Source organism: Danio rerio, chromosome 12 (assembly GCF_052040795.2).
Source record: "Danio rerio strain M-AB ecotype USA chromosome 12, GRCz13ab, whole genome shotgun sequence".
NCBI classification, from domain to species: domain Eukaryota; kingdom Metazoa; phylum Chordata; class Actinopteri; order Cypriniformes; family Danionidae; genus Danio; species Danio rerio.
Window position 1 is genome coordinate 50,402,501 of NC_141032.1, and position 19,815 is coordinate 50,422,315.

The 19,815-nt window shown below is 36.3% G+C and overlaps 1 protein-coding gene across 2 annotated transcripts in view; it reads left to right on the plus strand.

Moving 5' to 3' along the window:
• The first annotated feature begins 5,405 nt into the window (after positions 1-5,405).
• Positions 5,406-19,815, plus strand: part of lzts2b (leucine zipper, putative tumor suppressor 2b) — a 41,498-nt gene continuing 27,088 nt past the window's right edge. For both annotated transcript variants that reach the window (XR_015504703.1, XM_087277073.1), the window contains exon 1: positions 5,406-5,489. The gene's annotated coding sequence lies outside the window, so the exon portion shown is untranslated. The remainder of the gene's footprint in view (positions 5,490-19,815) is intronic.

Consider the following 19,815-nt stretch of genomic DNA (forward strand, 5'->3'; position numbering starts at 1 on the left):
TAATCCGGGGTCGCCACAGCGGAATGAACCACCAACTTATCTAGCATGTTTTTACGCAGCTGATGCCCTTCCAGCTGCAACCCATCTCTGGGAAACAACCATACGCACTGATTCACACTCATACACTATGGACAATTTAGCCTACCCAATTCACCTAGAGGAAACCCATGTGAACGCAGGGAGAACATGGAACAAACTCCACACAGAAATGCCAACTAACCCAGCCGGGACTCAAACCAGCGACCTTCTTGCTGTGAGATGACAGCACTACCTACTGAGCCACTGTGTCACTTTCAGTTGAATAATTAATAATGTAGTAATTTTATGAAGCAGACGGCTCGGTGGCTCAGTGGTTAGCACTGTGGATTCACAGCAAGAAGATTGCAGGTTTGAGTCTCAGCTGGGTCAATTGGCGTTTCTGTGTGTAGTTTGCATGTTCTCCCCGTGTTGGCGTGGGTTTCCTCCGCGTGCTCCGGTTTTTCCCACAGTCCAAACACATGCGCAATAGGGGAATTGATGAACTACATTGGCCGTAGTGTATGAGTGTGTGTGTGTGAATGAGTGTGTATGGGTGTTTCCCAGTACTGGGTTGCAGCTGAAAGACATTCGCAGAGTAAAACCAGCCTGATCTCACAAGGAAGCGTAAGTATTTGACGTTTTGTCGGTTTAGTGGTTAATTCGTACGAGTTCAGTCGTATGAAAATGTAAGATTTTAAAAAGGAGGCGTGGCACTTAACCCCACCCCTAACCCCAACCGTTATTGGGTGTTGAGCAAATCGTGCTAAATTGTATGAATTAGATTGTATGAATTCATTTGAATTAAGCCTCCATTTCACTGCACACGACAAACAACAAGCGACAGACCGGAAGTCATAATTTCCAATGGAGAGCAGTCCGGGAGCTGCGTTGAGTTCCGATCATCTCCGTATGCGGAAAATTTGGATCCGAATTGATCCGTTGAAATATTTGATCTCCTGCTACTAGACTGTATGCGACCTGCCGACCGGATATGATGTATTCCAGTGTTTTCCAAGCAGATCCGTACGCGCTAGATGAGAAATAGGAGTTTATTTGGTTATTTTTTGACGTATAAAAAGTCTATATTAAAAAAAAACTATTTTCTGTTCATGATTGTAAGCAAGAAAGCAATAAAAAAATATATTTTTAATGTTGTCTCCACATTCCCTCCAATATTTTAGCGGTCTATGAGTTTCTAGTATTTATTTATTCATTAAACCATGTAAACGCACAGAGAATAAAGGCTATTGCTTTTGCCCTCCTTTATTTCGGACACCGTGAGAATCAGCTTCTGCCCCGTGGTGCACGACAACACTGAAAATACTGTGCGGCTGCCACAAGGGGGCGCATTCCGACAGTCGTGTCCAAATGTCGTGTGCATTGGAAAGGCGGCTTTAGCCACTAAAGCAAAAAGTTACGAATTGCCGTGAGATTGCGTTGGTAAAACATATGCTGGAATGGTTGGCGGTTCATTTCGCTGTGGTGACCTCTGAAATAGAGACTAAGCCGAAGGAAAATCAAAATTAATGAATGATTTTATATTCATTTTATGAAGCTTTAACACTGTCATCGCTACACAAGCGCGGGTAATTTGGTTTTGTTTTCGATATTCCTGACACACATTCAGTTATAGACGGCAATAACTCAAAAACCTCTTACCCTGAAAAGATCTAAAGTGTGTTTCCTACAAAAACACAAAGCTGGTTATGTTTCACATCTGTCTTTTTCTTTTTTTTCGCTCGACATTACGAGCACTGCTCCGTTTAAGCCCTCCCAATATGCGTTCAGCCGGGAGAGCTCGCGCTGAGCAGAGCTCTTAGTAAGGGACCGTCTGAATGTGTCAGGAATATCGAAAACAAAACCAACTTAACTGCGCTAACAACACAAGACGTGACAAGATTGATGCGTCAAGCAATTTGTCTGTCTGCACCAAAAGTGTAGAACGACAGAAATGTTTAATAAGCAGCCACTGCACTTCCAATGAAAGGATAAAGGCTTTTCATCGAATTACTACAAGCACTTTAACATTGTTAACAGGCTACCGAGTGACTGATGCTGTTGCAGGGCTCAACAATAAGGACTGCCCGATGGCCAGGGGCCAGCGTGTGAGATGCTCGGGACAGTAGACAGGATCGTTACTGGCCCGATCGGGCCACTGATGTCCTGTCACTTAAGTTTAATTTGCCTGTGACTATTTGTTAATTGCGTGCAAAAACAGTCAGAATCAAGAAACAGTTTGTGTTTAAGCCTTCAAATGCTACCTTGAAATGCTCATTTCCTCTTATCTGATTGGATGTGAGCACGTTATTTTTTTCGTAACAACCAGTACAGCGAAGAGACAGCAACAAGGCGGCAACATCAAGTGATGATGCTAAAGGAAAACATTTGTTTCTAACGTCTTGGAAGCAGACATTTACAAGGTACACCACGACCAAAAATTTAGTGATGTTTTGTACAGTTTGCCGTCAATTTGGCAGATCAGCCATCTTATGTTTTGCAAAAAAAATATCTGCACATTTTGCTACTTTTGTTTGCAAAACACTTTGAATTTTGCTCATACATTTATTAACACTTTTAAAATATTTAAACTCTTGAATTACAAACATTTTGACACGTTTTGTTTTTAATTTCTGGCTACGAAATAGCTATTAACTTTTTTTTTTTGGTAGGACCAGTGAAAATATTGCCAGGGCAAGTAAAAATCGGAACCACTGGTCCGATCGGGCCAGTAGAAAAAATCCTTAGTGTTGAACCCTGTGTTGGTTTGCACTGAGTCACAGCGTCTGACTTTCATTGCTGGTTATTTTATTGTCAAAATTGAACTATCTGCAGCTGATTTCAGTAGCATGACAATAAATGTCACGTAAAATGGTGTTCAAACTCACATTGGAAGCATTTAACACCGAATAAAGCCCAAAATCTGTTCCTGAGGTCATCTTTGTCATAGTAGTTCATGCTGTTGACATTGCAGAAACAAAGCATTTCATTCATTCATTCATTCATTTTCCTTCGGAGTACTTCCTTTATTCATCAGGGGTCACCACAGCGGAATGAACCGCCAACTTAACCAGCATATGTTTAACACAGCGGATGCTCTTCCAGCTGTAATCCAGTACTGGGAAACCCCCACTCATACACTATGGCAATTTAGTTAATCAATTCTCCCTATAGTGCATGTGTTTTAGCTGTGGAGTGCCCGGAGGAAACTACTGCATAAAAAATGTTTCATGTAAACACAAAGATGTGCATGGACGTTTTGAAATTGCACACTGAGTAGGATAAACGTTTTATCTGGCAAACAAACATGTGCACAAACCTCAATGAAACACATTTACATATGTCGAATAAAGTCCAGCATGTGAATTAGACTAAACATTAAATGTGACAGCATTGATGGCACAGGTTTCCAGCTTTCCATTGTTGCAGATGTGAAATGTTGTTGTGCTAAATGTAAAAGGCCTCATCCCTCTGTCAGTCCGTCATCACAGTGCTTCAGTATTATTCCTCTATTAGTATTCCCTTCAGAACTGTCTTGAGCATCTGTCTGCGCTCCCATCTCCTGCCTCCAAAAGCCACCGCATTGCTGCGCTTCACCTTCGTCTTCTGAGGCGCAGCTCGTTTATTAGAGATGAACAAACACCACAGTGGAGAATCCAAACAGTGCAGCACACAACACTTCTCTCAGTGATATCTGTGCATGTTTAGCAGGAGCTGATGATTCTGTTCTCTTTAGTTTCTCATTGACTTGAACTCCTGCTTTATTCACTAGTGCTTTTACAGTTTTGCACATAGTTCAATTCACATCTCTGCATTAAAACAGAACCAGTGTTTGTTACCCGGTGCAGGATTTAGTCTGTGTTCATCAGCTCTAGAAGAGTCTCCCCTCAGCTGATCTGCTCAGACAGAAGCATTGGAGACCCAGTTTCTCAGACGGCCTGAAAAAGCTCCTGGAATCTCCAGCTCTCTGAGCTCGTGTTCAGCCGGTTTTTCCAGTGTTTCGCAGCACATGAGGAGTTCAGGTAATAAATAACACAGACGCTCATTTCCTGTGTGTGAGATCAGGTTTAAGAGAATCAGTGTTTGAGGTCTCTGAATGGTCTCTTGGTTCGTACACGAATGATTCAGCAGTAATTAATTCATGCTCCAGAGTTTAAGAGAGAGTCTGCTAAAAGGCTTATGTGTAAATCTGGTTTCCAGGTTTTCTATGACCGTGGGAAACGTGGAAATATATTTACATTGAAAAGGAAAGACTTGTGGGAATGTATGTAAATATCTGAATTGTTTGAATCCTCCTCTAAATCTACTGTAAATATCTAAAATTCATTAAACAATTATTTATTCATTCATTTTATTCATTTTGTTTATTAATTGATTAATTAAATAAATAATTTTATTTATTTATTCATTCATTTTATTTTACTATTCATTTTAATTATTTATTTATTTATTCATTTATTTTTTTATTAATTTATTCGTTTTATTCATTTATTTATTTAATCATTCATTTTATTTATTCATCCAATAATTCATTCATTTTATTTATTTATTTCATTATTTTTTTATTATTCATTGATCCATTTTATTCATTATAATTAATTCAATAATTGTTTATTTATTTATTTATTCATTGTATTCATTCATTTATTTTATTTATTTATTCATTCATTCATTTTATTTATTTATTTATTTGTTTATTTATGTATTTATTCATTCATTCATTTTATTTATTTATTTATTATTTTATTATTTATTTATTTTATTTATTCATTCATTTTTAATTCATAAATTTTATTATTTTGTTATTTAGTTTTCCATTAATTTAATTTATTTATTCATTTTATGTATTTATTTATTCATTAATTTTATTTATTTATTAATTTATTCATTTTATGTATTTATTCATTAATTTTTATTAATTTATTGATTATATATATTTATTTACTCTTTAATTTTATTTATTTATTTATTCATTATATATATTTATTTATTCTTTAATTTTATTTATTTATTTATTCATTATATTTATTTATTCTTTAATTTTATTTATTTATTCATTCATTTATTTATTAATTTTATTTATTTATTTATTCATTTATTTATTTATTGATTCATTTTATTTATTTATTTATTCATTAATTTATTAATTATTAATTTTCCCGTTCAGTGACCAAACCTCGTTAATAATAAACAACACAAGCGATGAGTAGCCCCGTCCACCAGTGTAATGTCTTTAGCCAATCAGTGACGAGCTCAACAACATGTATTTAATGAATATTCATGAAGCAGCCCTTCTTCATAGTTTTTACTGGCTCGGACAGTAGAGGGTTAGTGGATGGAGGAGGGGCGTGATGTGCACGCGCTCGGAGACGCGCATCAGGAACTTCTTCAGTCTCTGCTGGAGGAGCGCAGAAAAGTCCGCGATATTAAAGCTGGCCAGTAATAATAACAAACCCTGAGAGAACTACAGTATGGTGAGTACAGGCGATTTACTCTGACAGACTCACGGAATATACAGCGATATGTGTTATTATGGTCATGTTTTACTCAGATGAGGGAAGTTATGATCTATTATTGACACTGAAGCAGGTTTTTCCTCAGTTTGTTTTGGAAACGCGAATGTTTGCTTTGACTGAAGTTGGTCGGTTATCTGGACTAGAAGGTGATTCTGACGAGTAATAATCTGTAATACAGCATAAACAGGACGCGGTTTATCAGTTGAGTGATTATCGTGAGGTTTAAAGGTCTCTTTCTGTGAAAAAAACAATATTTACAATCAACAAACTTCCTTCTTTTTTAGTTAGCAATTCAGTCATTGTTTACATCATAAGCAGTTTGCTCATAATTGTCAATATTTTTCCTTATTTAATCGGAATAATAAAAATATTTTGTCATTAACACAATAATAAAAACATTTTAAGCTCTAGGTATATGGTATTTTCATATCTTGTATTTACACAGACCAACGACTGTTAATGTTGTAAATGACTCCACGGATTTCTCAACTTAAAGAGACAGCTCACCCAAACATAACATTTCTGTCATCGTTTACTCACCCTCAAAGCAGTTTGAGTTTCTTTCTTCTGTTGCGACATTGGAAATTAGCATTGACTTCCATTGTGTTTGTTTTTCCTGCAATGGATGTCAACACTTACAGGTTTCCAGCATTCTTCAAAATATCTACTTTTGTGTTTAACAGAATCAAAGAAAGTCAAAGATTTGGAACCACTTGATAGTGAATAAATGTACATTTTGGGGTGAACTATTAATATTAAGTTATAATTTATGCTGTCATAGATTGTTTATACAAATTTAAGTGGAACAATTAAGCTGTCCCAACAAAAAATCTCAAGAACTGTGAATGAATGGGCTCTTTTTAAATAAGTAGTAAGAACAAGCAGCAAAAACTAAAAAAAAAAAAAAAATTGTGTAGTATTGTGTTTAAACTAGCTGTTTACCATAGCTAATGAGGTAATAATACTAATATATAAAAATTACTACTACATAATATATGACTAGTCTGTTTACTTGTGTAAAAGTGTGTAAATTTAGATTTATTCAGTTTTTAAATTAATTTCACTAATATTATTGACAAATTTGAAGGTGTACATTTTGATTTATTTTCAATACAGTTTGTAAAGTAATATTTTCTGTCTTTGAGTAGAGCTATTAAATGAGAGTCTTGCTTTGTTTACCAAATAAGTAAACCTAGATGGAGTTGCAATTAAATGAGTTAAAAAGATATAACTTTTTGTTTCATATATTACGTTTTTAGTTATGATATTTTTAAAATCTGCATAAATCCACACATTTTTTACAAAATTCTCCACAGAAATAGCAGATTCTGTCTGGCCCTTTATATGACTCACAGACTGAGACTGAAGCTCCTGTATGAAATAGCTGAAGCCGCACGGTTTTCCTCCCATGTTGACATGTTCTTCTGGAACAGGAAGTTTATTTTAAGTGCTCAAGGTCTGGTTGGTCAGTATACAGACTGGTTAGCCTCTGCTGGTAGATGCGGTCACTACACTATATAAACCATCCATCCATGCTTTGGACAAAGATGCAAACACCAAATACTATGATAGATGTTGTCAAGCCTTACTTTATAAAGGATAACTTATTACTAGGCCCACTGTGAATTCTGCAGATGTTTAGCCCATCATTAATTCTGTTTATTTACTTGAGTAAATGTGTGTAAATCTAGATTTATTCAGTGTTTAAATTAGTTACAATAATATTATCGACTAATATTAAAAATGTTCATCTGATTTATGTACACTGAAAAAAATTATTCAAAGATGATTCCTTGAATTTACTCAAATATGTTTTTGGTTAAGTGGTTGTAAACAATTTGTTTGGGTTGGATTTAAACAGACAAATTAAGTTGAACAATACTAAATTTAATTTGTTTGATTAAATTTAACACAAATAAATTTTTAAAAAAAATTGCTTGCAACAATTTTGCGGACACCATTTTTTTCAGTGTACAATGCAGTTTGTAGTCATATTTTCTGTCTTTTTGTAGAGATATTATTTGAGAGACTTGCTTTGTTTACCAAATGAAGTGAATCTAATTGAATTTGCATTTTAAATATTAAATACAAGTTAAGAAGATATTATTTTTATTTCACATATTTAGGTTTTAGTTATGATACTCCCAAAATAATTCAGCAGATTTTTACCAAAATTCTCTGTAGAAACGTCCGCAGATTCTGTCTGGCCCTTAGTTATCACTGTAAAAATGTCTGCTAATTAATGGTTTCTGTATTTTGTGAAATAAGTCTGGATAATATATGTACTGGCCGTTTATTAAGGTTTTTGTGGCATACTATACAACACAAACCCAGAGAATACAGCACTGCAAACTGTCATAAATGTTCATAACAGTCACTTTTACAAACTTCAAGGTTAAAAGTTGTTGGAGGACAGATCAAGATCCCATAATGCATCTCAAAAGCAGAAATAAAAAGGGGAAAATAAAAACATGAATCACAAAATACTGAAAACTGCTAATTTACACATATTTTTTTACAGTAGCTAATCAGCACTTACAGTTGAAGTCAGAATTATTAGCCCCTCTGTTTATTTTTTCCCTAATTTTTTTTTAACGGAGAGAAGATTTATTCAGCACGTTTCTAAACATAATAATAACTCATCTCTAATAACTGATTTATTTTATCTTTGCCATGATGACAGTAAATAATATTTATTGACGTTTTTCAAGACACTTATATACAGCTTAAAGTTACATGTAAAGGCTTAACTAGGTTAATTAGGGTAAAAAGGTTAGGATAATTAGGCAAGACATTCTATAATGATGGTTTGTTCTTTAGACTATCAAAAAAAAAAAATATCTTAAAAGGGCGAATAATATTGACCTTAAAATGGTGTTTAAAAAATTAAAAACTGCTTTTATTCTAGCTGAACTAAAACTAATAAGACTTACTCCAGAAGAAAAAATATTATCAGACATACTGTGAAAATTTCCTTGCTCTGTTAAGCATAATTTGGGAAATATTTAAAAAAGAAAAAGAAATTCAAAGGGGGCGAATAATACTTCAACTGTATTTGATAATATATGAAGTCTTTTCATCAGTTAATAGAGGAAGTGGAAGTGGATGAATAAAACTTTTGTGGACAATGCAGTTCCTAGTTTGCAGTTCCGTATTGATAAATTCTTCAATACATGTTTGTAGTACTTTGTATTCAGTATGAGATGGGAAAAGTCACTTTTGAATAGACTGTCACTAATCAAAACAGGAGGAGCATTATTTTTTTGTGTGTTTCTTTGTTTTTTATATATAGACATATCCTTTTAATTTGTATATTTAGTAAATGCACAAATGTTATAGTTGTAAATAATTTTGTATGATTGTAAATGGCTGCATTTCAATGTGTAAAACTGGAAGCTAAAAAAACAAAACATCCATCCAACCATGGCATCTTTGTCCATTGATGGACAACGCAGCATGCCTGGACACTTCACCCATAACCTACAGCTCACATGATTTGGCTTGAAATGCTTTGTGAATCCGCGAGAAAGGAGCTCTAGAGTAAAAACTACACTCATTTTCTCCATGAATTAGGATTATCAGTTCAGCTTCAGTTTATTTTGTCATTCAAAAAATCACAATAAATTGTAAAGCGGAATGAAATTACGTTGCATCAGACCCAACAAGAACATAAAAACATCACTACACAAACACTATAAAATCCTAACATAAGTAAGCTTTTATAATTTCAGAAATATATAACAATATAGTTTTTCCCAGTGATGGATTGCAGCTGGTGGGCATCCGCTGTGTAAAAACATATACTGGAATAGTTGGCGGTTCATTCCGCTGTGGGGACCCCGGATTAATAAAGAGACTAAGCTGAAAAGAAAATGAATGAATGAATAAAATATAGTTATATAATATATAACCCAATTAAAAAATCTCAGAAAGGAATAACTTAATACTTAAATACCTATTGCACTATTTGTTATAGTAGTTGTAATATTAACAATCGTTAATATTCCTAATATCCTAACAATCATAATGCATGCCTCTGTTGAAGCCTTTATTAATTCTTTCATTTTTTTTCCAGCTTAGTCCCTTTATTAATCAGGGGTCTCCACTGCAGAATGAACCGCCAACTTATCCAGCATATGTTTATGTCTTTCCAGCCGCAACCCATTACTGGGAAACACCCATACACCCTTGCACGGCTAATTTAGCTTATTTAATTCACCTATAGAAAGATATTTAAAGAAAAAATAAAATAAGAACATATTTAGTGATTTAGATTCAGATTCGTCTTGTGATTTTCCTTCAGCTTGCTTCACTGCTCATAACTAAGGCCAGACAGAATTTATGGATATTTTTTGGCTATTTCTGTGCAGAATTTTGTAAAAAACAAAAACTGTAGATGTACGTGGGATGATTTGGAAGTATAGTAGCTAAAAACAAAAAACAAAAAATTAGTAAAGAATAATATAAATATATATCTATTTATTATTATTATTATTTTTAAAACATGTATTTAAGATTTACAATGCAAATACAATTAGATTTACCTCTATTGTATCTACTAAAAGACAGAAAATATTACTTTACAAACTAGTATTGTAAAAAAGGCACTCAAAACAGGTGAAAAAGTTAAAAAACCTTTATTGGCATGTCAAAATTGGCATTTGTCATCTATTTTTCGAGTGCCTTGCACCAATTTGTGTATTTTTATGAATCCCTTATACAAAAATGTGCATATTTGTCAATGATATAACTGAAATTGATATAAGAAGTAAGATGGCACAGTGGCCTCACAGCAAGAAGGTCACTGGTTTGAGTCCCGGCTGGGTCATTTGGTGTTTCTGTGTGGAGTTTGCATGTTCTCCCCGTGTTGGTGTGGGTTTCCTCCGGGTGCTCCGGTTTCCCCCACAGTCCAAACACATGCGCTATAGGAGAATTAGATTATCTAAACTGGCTGTAGTGTATGAGTGTGTGTATGAATGAGTGTGTATGAGTGTGTATGAGTGTTTCCTAGTACTGAGTTGTGGCTGGAAAGGCAATCGCTGTGTAAACATATGCTGGAATAGCTGGTGGTTCATTCCGCTGTGGAACCCCCTGATAAATAAGGGACTAAGCCAAAAGAAAATGAATAAATTTAAAAACTGAATACTAGGGTATTGGACTTACTGCGTGCAGATTTTGTGTAGGTGTACTCATAACTTATAAACAAAGCCTCTTGGTGTAAAAATGAATGGCTGTGGTAGCAGTGCTGCTGAAAGCTCCAGGTATATTAGAGCTCCTTGGGCTGTCCTTGTTTTTAAATAGCCTTTAGTTTAGTCAGGAGCTGTGGTTTGCAGACTGCTGAATGCTGCCTGACAGTTGTTTATAATGAAGTGGGCAGGACTTACTTTTTGGAGCGCATTTGATTGGTGCATGTGACTTTTAACAGGATTGATTATTCCACACATGCATGCATGCACCACTACACTGCATGCACAACTAAAATCTGAACAACATTTCACATGTTTTGACTTTTCATTTAAATGATAATGATGATTTTTGGGGGCCTGAGAACATCAACAATTGACATATATTGTATAGTGTGACGTTTTTCTTTATACTGTTGAAGTCAAATTTATTATACCACCTGGGAATTTTCTTTTTCCAATATTTCCCAAAATGATATTGAACAGATTCAGGAATTTTTCACAGTATTTCCTATAATATTTGTTCTTCTGGAAAAGTCTTATTTGTTTTAAATTGATTTAAAGCCATTTTAAGGTCAATATTATTAGCCCCTTCAGCAATATTAGTGTTGGATTGTCTCCAAAACGTCAAAAGAACACTGCTTAGTGGCTCGATGTGTTACAGCAGTGTTTTTAAAAGACTAAACACTATTGATATAGTACACAACCTTCAGAACACAAACGAGTCGCAGGTAATGAAGTATTAAGCGTTTCTCCCATAGGAAAGCCAGTCTAAGCAAAATGCCAGCATGTGTTCAGTATGGCCCGGTTGGTGCGATGACGCACAAACAAAATGGTAACGCTTGGCCACGCCTACTGGTAGCTTCTTTTGGGTTCTTCCTAAACCCATGGGTGACGTGACGGATAGTACGTCAATATCTTTTACAGTCTATGGTTAGGACCCACCGGTGACCCGCTGACCTCAAATCAGCTGCGTTTCACTGTGACAAAGCCCTGAATGAGCTTTAGTGCCTAATGAAGTCTGCTTGAGGAGACAAAGTGTGTTTCATATTCACTGACACACTGAATTCAGCCTGCCGTGCTGTTTGATGGTGGTGTTAGCTCAGTGTGTTTACTACTGGCCGTTTATTGTATTTATCTGATGTTAGAGGGGGGCGGCATGGTGGGTTAGTAGTTAGCACTGTGGCCTCAAAGCAAGAAGGTCGCTGGTTCCATCCTAGCTGGGTTGGTGTTTCTGTGTGGAGTTTGCATGTTCTCTCCGTGTTGGCGTGGGTTTTCTCCGGGTGCTCCGCTTTCCCCCACAAGTCCTAACACTGGACTGTGTGTGTGTGTGTGTGTGTGTGTGTGTGTATGGGTGTTCTTCAGTACTGAGTTACAGCTGGAAGGGCATCCGCTGTGTACAACATGTGCTGGAATAGTTGGCGGTTCATTCCACTGTGGCGACCTCTTATAAATAAGGGACTGAGCCAAAGGAGAATGAATGAATGAATGAATGAATGAATGGTTTTCCTGTTTGTTTGACTAACACACACACACACACACACACACACACACACACACACACACACACACACACACACTGTTAGTCAGTTATGCTGGTGTGTGTGTGCTGAAAGTGTGACTCTATTATGAGCTGTTCTGTGTGGGAGAAGATTATGATGGCCAAACACACATCTGCTGTTCTTGCAGCCTGTAAACAAACACACACACACACACACACACACACACACACACATGCAGTCACACTCTTACACTCATATACACCCCCTACACACACACACACACACACACACTCATGCTTACACACACTATTCATTAATTCTTTTTTTTTCAGCTTAGTCCCTTTATTAATCTGCGGTCGCCACAGCAGAATGAACCGCCAACTTCTTATACACACATTACACACACTGACATACACACTCACTTACAGACACAACACTACACACTCTTTTTTACATGCATACCACACACTTGCATACACATACGATCTCTCTCTCTCTCTCTCACACACACACACACACACACACACACACACACACACACACACACACACACACACACACACACACACACACACACACACACGTGCACTCTCAGACTCTCAGACACACACACACTCTTGCACATACATAAACACACACGCATACTACACATATACACACTCACTTACAGACAAAAACTACATACACACTCTCTCACACACAAACACTCAGACACACATTACACACACACACACACATTATACACACTCACACACAAACACTCAGTTGCAGACATAAACTACACACACTCTTTATTACACGCATACCACACACCAAACAACACAAACTCTTGCTCAAACACACACACACACACACACAAGCACATATACACACACACATATGTCTCTCTCTCACTCTTACACTCGCCTGTGTTCATGCTCAGATTGTAGTCTGATGACCTCATTTCCTGTGCAGTAATTTGTTGACGTTTTTGTCCTTTGGGAGTTGCGAGGTTTCTCATGGAGAAGTGTGTGTGAGTGTGTGTGAAAGGAAAAAACAACAGCAAACACAAAATATCATCGAGGTTTGTTGTGCAGTAGCATTTTCTCATTTAATTACAGCACAGCGTCAGCAGATTTCTGAGCGTTTTGCTTTTAATAATACCAGAAATGAAGAAAAAAAACTGTTCCTGGAATAACAGAAATAAAAATATGTTGAATTTTAATCAGAATAAACATCAAATAACCGCCACAGCCTAAAATATTATCAAAGTGTGAAAGTGCAGACGTGTTTCTGAAATCTGTGTGAGCTTCACCTCTGCGTGAGCTTCTGTAATCTGTTAATATAACTGTATTATATCTGAAGTGCACATCAGTCAGGTGTGGCTTCCTGTACCCCACAGTTCTCCATTAATAACACACGACTATTAATAGAGCCGTCATCAGAACAGAGGAAGCTAGTCAGTCTCACAAGAGGATGATAAAGCACTCTTAAAGCACAATGAAAGTCTCCTAATTTATGCACTAGACGTCTTGTGAAGTCGTGAGATGCTTTTTGTGACAGACACACTAATAAAACACTGTATTTCTACTCAAAGACTCGTGCAAAGGCTTGTGAATGTTGACGATCAGGTCTTAAAAATAACTTTTAGCTACACCAATGTCAGGTCACTTCTGAAAATATAAATAAATGAAGAGTTCAGATGCAAGAGTTGAGGAAATAAGTATATTTCTTAGGCAATAAAATAGGTAATTTTAAAATTAATAATCATAATAGTTTTAATGATTCATCTCTAATAACTGATTTATTTTATCTTTGTCATGATGACAGTGAATAATATTAGACTAGATATTCTTCAAGACACTTCTATACAGCTTAAAGTGACATTTAAAGGGTAATTAGGTGAACTAGGCAGGTTAGGGTAATTAGGCAAGTTATTGTATAAATGATGGTTTGTTCTGGAGACAATCATAAAAAATAGCTTAAAGGAGCGAATAATATTGACCTTAAAATGCCGTATAAAAAATTAAAAACTGCTTTTATTCTAGCCGAAATAAAACAAATAAGACTTTCTCCAGAAGAAAAAATATTATCACACATACTGTGAAAATTTCATAGCTCTGTTCAACATCATTTGAGAAATATTTAAAAAAGAAAAAAAATCAAAGAGGGGCGAATAAATCTGACTTCAACTGTATATTATAGATGTACATTATTAAGCAAAAAATATGGTACAAATTGGAAAATCTAAATCCTATTAATAATATTACACATTCATTAATAACATTATCAGTCCAATTTACATTAATATTTAAATTCTACATCACCACTGTCAAATTTTCTATTAGGATGTTTACCTTTTACACATAAAATTACAGATTTTAAATAATCATTATATAATTTGTGGCGTAGAATTATCTTAAAATGCAATAATAACAATTGTTGCAATAATTTCTGTGGCTATAACCGGGTTTCCATTCTTAGTATTAATTAAGTTAAGTAGTTAATTAATTAATTATTAGTAATAAATTAATGAACTGTTAAGCTAATAAACTCAGCCAATCCTGCTTTCGATAAACAACAAAATAAAAAATAAACAAATGCAAAGGTGCGTTGTTAGAGTGGCTAGAAGTAGTATTAGTAACTTAGCAAATAACAGTAAACAATGCAAGCACAACCGGGTTACCTGAGTGTAATGTTTGCTAGATCAGTGTTTACTCTGTAAATGCACTTCCATCTCTAATTATTTCTCTATTTCTCATATTATCTAAGCACAAAAAACCCTTACTTTGACCATTGACCATTTCCATCACTCATTTCTCATGCAAAACTTCAAAATGTGCATTAACACAGGGTGATGGAAATACATCACACACCCCAGAATATTATTTATTGCTTATAAATAACATGATATGGGTTTGAACCCAATTACAGGGTTAGTGAATGACAGATTACTTGGTAACACTTCTACAATAAGGGTGTATTCCTCAAAGTTAGTTAATGCATTGACTAGCATGAACAAACAATGCACAATACATTTATTACAGTATATATGATCTTTCTTAACCTTACTTAATTAAAGACAGTTGTTCATTAGTAGTTAATGTTAACTCACGGTGCATAAACTAATGTCAACAAGCATGCATTAGTATTTTAAATAATGCATTAGTGAACTATGACTAATAAATGTTGGACAAGTGTTGTCCATTCTTGGTTCATGTCAACAAATACACAAAATGGGATCTATTTTGCGCTATATAAATGTAAGGAATTTTTATTATTAATTAAAATAACTCTCTTTAAAGTGTGTAGTGACTTTTCAGCACAAAATAACACGCAGATAATGTCTTATAACTCTCTGAAACTGACCCTGCTTTGATGCTAATTGTGGTGTTTTGGTGACTGTCGCTTTAAATTCAAATGAGATTGTGCTCTTTTCAAGAGAGGGCGGAGCTACAGACTCCTGTGTGTCAGCATAGTGGCAGATTCAAAAACAAGACTAAGGCTGCTTTCACACCTGTGAATCGATTCAGTTGTTCCGAAACAGAGATTACAATTGTTACATTGTTGCTCTTTGCTCTTGGAGCGGTTCGCTTTCACACGGCAAAGTTTCTAATCGGACCAAAAGAGCTAAAACAAGTCACGTGCGAGTAAACTCTCCTCACATTGGTCAGAGTGTCAGGGTTTATTTTGCAGCGTCACGCTAAGCTGTCAGGAGAGGTGGTGGTTTGGTGGTGATTGACAGGGTGTGCGCGCGATGTGTCTGAGGAGAGATGCGGAGGGGAGGGGTGAGAAGGGTGCGAGACTATGCCTATTTGAGGACCTGTAGGGAGACGCGAGATTACCGGGAGATCATCACTCGTTTGCGGGCATCCGGAGACTCGCGAAACTTCCCGCCCCAATCATAATTCTCTCTTCATATAGCCGTATATGCCTATTACATATCCATAAAACACAGTGATATAACCGCGCTCGGATCGGATCGCTTTCTCACTACAATCGAACCGCTCCAGGGTTCGTTTCAATCGAGCCGAGACCACCTCATTCAAGCGATCTCGGAGCGATTACTTTGGCGCGGAACAGAGCGCGATTGCCCTGTTCACATATGCCAATCGAACCGCGCTAACTGGGCAAACGAGATACGTTCCGAAACAAAAGTGTAGGTGTGAAAGCACCCTAACGTTCTATATGCTAATGAGGGAGAGATGGTGTGTAGTGGGCGGGGCTTTCTCCGTCTAATGACGCGTGCAAAGGGAGAATGTCAATCAAAGTGTTTCTGCAGACTGTTTCCATCAAGTCTGATCATAAAACATACAGTTAATTCATGTTTCCCATTAGAGGCTGGAGATATTCACACACTGTTTAAACCCCTTATTGATGTGATGTTTGCATAATAGGTGCCCTTTAACTAACATAAACCAATGACTTTATTTTCCATCGATTGACATCCTTCATTTCTAATTTCATCACAGCACCGCAGGAATCTCAGATGATTCTCTTGTGCTGCTGTTTTCATCAGAGATTTCTCTCTTTTTTTTTTGGTCATGTAAAGTAGGTCTGTTGTTGCCCGTGTTCCCAGTGAAAGGCTGGCAGCGCCGGGCACCGGGAGCACCCGCTGATGCCCAGATCTCTGTGTCCTAGCACAGAAACACCAGACCACAAACTGGGCTGAATTCAGCTGCACAGACCTGCTCACATTCATTCATTCACATCAGATATCAACCCATAGACATCTGATATATGGAAATATATGCAAATGACTTACAAGCTTACATGTGGATTTTACATTTATAAAAATGTCATATATGCAAATATTTGAATATATAGATATAGGCCGGGGCGAAGCAGTGGCGCAGTAGGTAGTGCTGTCGCCTCACAGCAAGAAGGTCGCTGGGTCGCTGGTTCGATTCTTAGCTCAGTTAGCGTTTCTGTGTGGAGTTTGCATGTTCTCCCTGCGTTAGCGTGGGTTTCCTCCGGGTGCTCAGGTTTCCCCCACAGTCCAAAGACATGCGGTGCAGGTGAATTGAGTAGGCTAAATTGTTCGTAGTGTATGAGTGTGTGTGTGAATGAGTGTGTGGAGATTTCCCAGGGATGGGTTGCGGCTGGAAGGGCATCCGCTGCGTAAAAATGTGCTGGATAAGTTGGCGGTTCATTCCGCTGTGGTGACCCTGGATTAATAAAGGGACTAAGCTGACAAGTAAATGAATGAGTGAAAGATATAGGCTGAAGATATAGCTGTAGTAGTCAAGGCTGAAACTATTCACAGCCCTGGCAAATTCAAGATTTTGTTCAAATCTAAATGACAGGAAATATGTTTCCACAATGCCTCTTATACGATGTCTTATTATCTTTTGGGAGTAGCTTGGGTCATTTCCGGTCAAAAAAACAAACCAAAAACAAAAACAACTCAGTGGTTGAATAATAATAAGTCATAATTTGCCAAAGGTATGCATAATTTTGGGCTTGACTGTATGTACAAATATATTGAATGTAATCATGTTCATATATGGCCATACATTAACACATCTATCTCATTTTAGCTAATAAACTGTACTACAGTATGCACATATTTGTATGGTTAAAAAATATATACAGTGCTCAGGATGCATGAGTACACCTCATTTTGAAAATGAATATTTTTCTCTATTTATTAGTGAATATGGGTAATATACAACAAAACAGATTTATTAAGCAGATTTATTTATTAAAATAATATTTCAGCCACAGAACATCTTTAGAAATGGAAAGATGACATATTTAAATTAATGCAAAATAGCACAAAAAAATGACAACCTACAACATTTTTAACTAAACTCTATATATTTTTTGTTTCTCTTGATTTTTGCTATTTTTAAAAGTATATATTTAATATTTTCTATAACATAGACATTTGGGCTACTAATTTTTGAACCATTATTGTAAGTTATTTTGTTAGATAAGCTCCAGTTTTAGCTTCAGTACTGACTAATCTAATGTATATGCACAAATATAATATTGTAGGTTCTCAAATTTTTTCACCAAGTACCTCCATAATCCAGTCTCTCCAAGTACCTCCATAATCACCAGTATTGAAATAAAGTAGTGTAGTTGGCCAAATTAAACAGTTACAGCATTGCACAGTTCCGAAAAGAGGCATATATATAAGAGGGTCATATTCATTCAACGAAATTATTTTCCATACAAAATATGCAGCTGATCAGTCAGTTCTTGTCATGTGACTCGCCGTGCGGTATTCTGAAAGGTTAGGATGTTTTAAACTGCGGACGCCTGGAATACGCAAGCACGTCGTGCTGCAGTTTTACTCATTTTGCTAGTCTGTGAGTTAAGTTTTGGCACTCAAGTGCCCGAGATGTAACAAGAGAATACGCTCATTTTTCAAAGTAAAAGATTTTACAAAATAAAGATCGTTCAGACTCAAATTAAATATAAAAGGGAAATAATTAATGCTTTTTTTTTGTGTGGTCCAGTACCAATTTTTTTATAAACCGGTGCTACTCTGTGGCCCAAAGGTTGGGGACCACTGCTCCAGCACTTATCTGCTCTGCGAGCACCACGCACCTCAATCTGTAGTTCTGCACCAATGGAATTGATTTTTAGCCGCTGATGACGCGATGCACTGAAGTAAACATTGTAAGCACAGCGCTTTGATCATAGGCTTTAGAGAACACACATATGAGGTACTCGTATCTGTTGAGCACTATATGCTAACAGCCATTTGTGCAATATTTCCAAACATATGTTGCATAAAATCCTTTTTTTATATTTGTAAAATCCAAAACTGAAATGTTCGTCAAATATGTAATTAGCCAATGTTGCAATATATCAGATTTCTATCTGAGAGTTCTGCCTCTGTCAAAATAAATTGCAATAATGCATGTGATATTTAGACACTTTTATCCAAAACAATTTCATTCATTCATTCATTGTCCTTAGTCCCTTTATTCATCAGGGGTCGCCACAGAGGAATGAACCGCCATTTATTTCAGCATATGTTTTACATAGCGGATGCCCTTCCAGCCGCAACCCAGTACTTGGAAGCACCCATACACACTCATTCATACACACACTCATACACTACAGCCAATTTAGTTCATCAGTTCCCCTGTAGTGCATGTATTTGGACTGTGGGAGAAGCCAGAGCACCTGGAGGAAACCCACACCAACACGGGGAGAACATGCAAACTCCACATAGAAATGTCAACTGATTCAGCCGGGACTCAAACCAGCGACCTTCTTGCAGTGAGGCGACAGCTCCACCCACTGTGCCACCCTTCTCACAATATATATCGTAGAAAATTAAATTATCGGAATTTTCCAATATCATTCAGCTCTACTGTATATATGATGCACCAGACCTGCACATAATGATTATTAATGCATGCACAATCATCTCATCCACCCTAAGCCCAAGGGGATTCTGTTAAATGACAGAGAAAATGAGCAGAAAAAGCAGATGAGATCTTTTTTTTAGATCGTCCCCATTGAGCTTTTTCCAAAACCGACATAAATGAGCAGCATTAAGCCCAGCAGGAGCCGCTGGTTATGTAAAGTGATGATAAATAGTCCTGAGGTTCACTGCGGGTTTAGGAGATCAAACACTGGTTTGATCAGACACCATAT